Below are 4,891 nucleotides of genomic sequence, written 5' to 3' on the forward strand. Positions count from 1 at the left end.
TTTTCATAGCAGAGCCTCTGCATACTGCACCCAGTTGTGATAATTAGATTTTTGGAGCTTTGGAAATCCAAACGTGTTCTCAAGAGCCTCTGTTACTCTTGGACTAGCCATGTCTGTGTCTTTTAAAGCAAGCTGCGTCTATTTACCAGCTGCATTCCAAAAGCACACTACGTGAGGCCTTCTGCCGCAGCCGATCAGAGCTTTGGCTTGAAGTCCAAAGTCCACCCCTTATTGCCTTTAATTAGGGACTGGCAGGCTTCCCAGGACAAGAGCACATACCTCTCATCAATCTTCTTGACACGCAGAGAAGATAAGCTGCATTCCGTTCTTCTGCCGTTCTTCTGTCTGGGCGCATAACCAAAAATGTCGGAATCTCCGTTCGACCGAGCTGATAAGGCTCATCTTCGGAATCGCCTCCTGACAATTAATTTAAAGTTGAAGGAGATTCCTTCCGGAATCTCCCATTTGAAAAATATTGATTTCATTTTTAGGGCTCTTGTCAGGAATTGGTATTTTTCTCTTTTTTTCAGCAAATGAGGAGGGATCTCTTTCAAAATTATAATTTCCTCTCCTCCAATTTTGAACAGTTTTTTCCTTTTTTGCAATAGTATCCTGTTCCTTAGCATATTTGATGTAAACGTAATTAGACAGTCCCCTGGTCATTTATTCATCTTTGCTTTCCTAGAGTTTAATCTAAATATACTTTCTGTACTTTCTGCAATTTAATTTTCTTTTATTTCTAACCAGTTGCCTAATTCTTTTATAATAGTGTTTTGTACATTCTCTTCCGGATTCTCTGGGACACCACGTATCCTCACAGTTCTTTCTTTAGTTTGCATTTGAAGGATGGATAGTGCATCCCATGTTGCTTCCTGAGTGACTTTGAAGTCATTATTTTCCCTTTTAACCTTATCTCATTCTTTTTTACCTTCCCTTAGATCTTTGGATGATTTCTTAGAAAATTCTTCTAAATGTTGTGTTTTTGTTTTAAGTTCCTGAACAGTTTTTGTTAGCTCTTTCTTTTCCTCTGCAAATTCCTTTACTTGTCCTTTTAATTCTATAATTGATTTGGTGTTCTCATCTATCCCCCCCCCATCCTGTCTAATTTGTCATCTAATCCTTTCACTTTGCTATTCATTTCCAACTTAAGGTCATTAAATTTTTTCTTCATTTCCCCTATATCGTTCTTCAAACTTAATATGAGATCTTTCATATCCATTTCTTGTTCGAGTCCAGAATTCCTTCTGCCTTGCTGATTGTAAATGGGGCCAATATTATATTTTTTGTTTGATGACATGAGGTTTTCTTTTTTCCCTTTGGATCTTATAGAGTTTTGAATTTAAATTTGATTGTTTGGTTATCTATTTTTCCTTTAGATGAGGTATTTTGCCCCAGATGACAATTAACATATGAAATTACAAATTTACACAACCAATTTCCTCTTCCCCACCAAGTTTTTTACACAGCACATCAAAACATCAATTAACACATAAAAATGCAGAGCTACAAGTCAACCTCCTCGCTACCTTCCACTATTCCCCCTGAGCTATTGATTAAATCTATTAATCTGTAAAATAGTTCCAAATTCTTTATATACCAATTCGTATCACTGTCTGTTCTCTCTTGAGTAAAAAGAAGGAAGGAAAACAAAAAACAAAGCGAAAAGAGGAACCAAAAACAAAAACAAGATTAGAAGAAAGCCAAGATCTAATATTTCTTATTCAAATATTTTCCTGTCAATTTTTTGTTTTATATATTATACCCTTCTAATTACGTTAATCCTTTCCTTCCCCTTTATATTTTATTCTAAATTCAATTATTACAAACGTCAAATTTTCCTTTACTGTTGTCCACCAAATCCTTCTTACTATATTCACTTTCAATTATTTCTTCATAAGAAACAGAAAAGATCTGTCTGTTATATTTCCAATTTCTTTCTATAGATTTTTTTTTGTCCTTATTATACTTTTCTAATTGTTATTAATCTGAAGCTTCTTACTTCCCCTTTTTTCACCCCTGTATTTTATTCTGAATTTTCCTTTATTCTTATCCACCAATTCCTTATTAATATTATACCAAAGAGAACCATCTATTTTACGCTCTTACAATAAATAATTATTCAAGCAAAGTTACAGTTTAATAAAGTTGGGTGATTTTCTGCTATTCACCTCTTGGTGTCGCTGTCTTTTATCTGGGGTTTTCATGAAAAGCTGTCTCTTTTTAATTTCGTAAAAATTGGATGATTTTCTAATGTTCACCACTTGGTGCCGCTGTCTCTGTTTTCTGGAGTCTTTGTTGAGAGCTGTCTGTCTTTAACTTTATAGTCCTTCTCCTTTTTCCTAGTTCCGTCTCTCCTTTCGCTGCTTTTCTTCTCTTCTCTTCCTGATTTTTTAATTAGTCCCTCCCTTCTCCTGAACAACGCTACGGCATATTTGCCATCCTTATAAGTTAGTGTTTTATGTAAGTTCGAAGTTAAAAGTTAAAAATTATCGCCTTCTCTTATTTCCTTGATTTTCCTGTGTCTTTCGCCTCCTCTAGCTGTGCTGACAACTTAGGTATTTTAATTCAGTTTCTTTCACTGGGCTCACGCCGCTTCCAAGTGAGAACAAAAGCCGCTTTCAAGTGAGAACAAAAGACAGATTAAGTCTTTTAATTCAGCTTCTTCCCGGGGGCTAACACCTCTGCAGAGTAAAGCATGAAGCTGTTTTCTTTTTCTTGCTGATATTTGCTGGAAATTCCTGCGTTGTTATTTAAGTATAATGAGAAGGATTTCCAATGTATTTAAAATATAGTCTCCTGATCTTTGCTCCTTATGCACTGATCTTTCAGGGTCTCTTTAAAGTACTAGGCAGTTCACTTTCTTGATATAAATCCAGCAGACCCTCTTCTCCTTAATCTCTCCTTATTTGTTTAGTTCTTAGTTAAGGGTATTGAGGAATTTGGAAATTTTGCCGCTGTTCTTACCGTTTGGGGTTTTGAGGCTTGCTGATGAGGATTGCTCGTGCCCTCGCGTCTAGGCTCCCTCTGTCACCTCGCCTCCTAGATGGGACACGGACTTCAGTGAGTTCCCTTTTTTAACACTGCCGGATCCTGACAAACCTTTGAGGGTGGAGACGGATGCTTCAGATCAGGCCATCGGAGCAGTACTGTTGCAACGAGGTCCAGGGGAGGATTGGAGGCCTTGTGCCTTTTTCTCTCGGAAGCTGAGCAAATCGGAGCAAAATTACACCATTTATGACAAGGAATTGTTGGCCATTTATGCGGCTTTTAAGCAGTGGAGACACTTTCTGATTGGGGCGCAGCAGCAGATCCAGGTGTGGACAGACCACAAGAACCTGGAATATTGGCGGACAGCGCGCGTGCTCTGTCAGAGGCAGATCCGTTGGGCACAGTATTTTGCTAATACTGAACGTGAGGGTGGGTGCGCTCTCCAGGAAGCCTGAGTACATGGAAGAGGAAGGGCCCCCCATGGCCAGACAAATGTTCCAGGAGGACAAATGGACTTGTGGGGGAGCACTGGCAGGGGAGGCAGAACTGGTTGGACTCACCAGACATGATGAGTTTGCTCAAACTAAAATGAGGGAGCTCAAGGAAGGTCTGGGAGCAAATGGGGGCTTTGAGGAGAAAGGGGGGCTGTTGTTCTACAAAGGGGCACTTTGAGGCCAAAGTCCTCAAACAGCTCCATGACAACCCCACAGCTGAGCATTTTGGGCAACATAAGACCATGTTGTTAGTCACAAGGCAGTTCTGGTGGCCCAAGGTAAGGGGGATGTACGGGAATATGTCCGGGGGTGCGACAGGTGTCAGAGAGCCAAGGGGGAAAGGGCAGCACCGGCGGGGTTACTAGAACCCTTACCGACACCGGGGAGACCCTAGGAGGTGGTGTCCATAGATTTCATGACGGATCTGCCCAGGTCACGAGGTAAGACGGCAGTCATGGTGGTGGTAGAACTGCTGTCAAAGATGTGTCACTTTGTGGCATGTTCTCATGCAGTGACAGCCGAGGAAACTGCGAAGCTGTTGGTGGATCACGTCTTTCGACTGCATGGGGTCCCCTCGAGGGTAATCTCCGACCGCAGAAGGCAGTTCATCTCATGTTTCTGGAGCAAACTCATGAGCTTGTTGCAGGTAGAGGTGAACTTCTTGACAGCAAGACACCCAGAAACCAATGGACAGGCCGAGGGAGCGAACGCCATTTTGTTTTTGTTTTTTAAATGATATTTATTAGAAGTTTAATAGTTACAAAAAAAAAGAAAAAAAAGAAAGACAATAAAAAATTAAAGGTAAAGGTAAAGGTACCCCTGCCCGTACGGGCCAGTCTTGACAGACTCTAGGGTTGTGCGCCCATCTCACTCAAGAGGCCGGGGGCCAGCGCTGTCCGGAGACACTTCCGGGTCACGTGGCCAGCGTGACATCGCTGCTCTGGCGAGCCAGAGCCGCACACGGAAACGCAGTTTACCTTCCCGCCAGTAAGCGGTCCCTATTTATCTACTTGCGCCTGGGGGTGCTTTCGAACTGCTAGGTTGGCAGGCGCTGGGACCGAGCAACGGGAGCGCACCCCGCCGCGGGGATTCGAACCACCGACCTTTCGATCGGCAAGCCCTAGGCGCTGAGGCTTTTACCCACAGCGCCACCCGCGTCCCCTAATAAAAAATTACAATACATCAAAAATAAGAAAAACAGAAAACAATACAGCAAAACAATAAGAAAAACAAAAACACTTAAAAACACATCCAATATTTTCGTATCTTTACCTTTCATTTACTTGTTTCATCGACCTCCTCACACCTCCCTTTTTTGTATTCTAGTTCAATTAGCTATGTCAGCAAATCCTTTCCATCTTTCTCAATTTTTGTTCTATAATATATCTTAACACGTTCTGACCTTAAAT

The 4,891-nt window shown here is 41.3% G+C and overlaps 1 pseudogene; it reads right to left on the bottom strand.

Moving 5' to 3' along the window:
* Positions 1-398: 398 nt before the first annotated feature.
* Positions 399-1,740, bottom strand: LOC144326444 (uncharacterized; annotated as a pseudogene).
* Between the last annotated feature and the right edge of the window lie 3,151 nt (positions 1,741-4,891).

Source organism: Podarcis muralis, chromosome W (genome assembly GCF_964188315.1).
Source record: "Podarcis muralis chromosome W, rPodMur119.hap1.1, whole genome shotgun sequence".
In the NCBI taxonomy this organism is placed as follows: Eukaryota; Metazoa; Chordata; class Lepidosauria; order Squamata; family Lacertidae; genus Podarcis; species Podarcis muralis.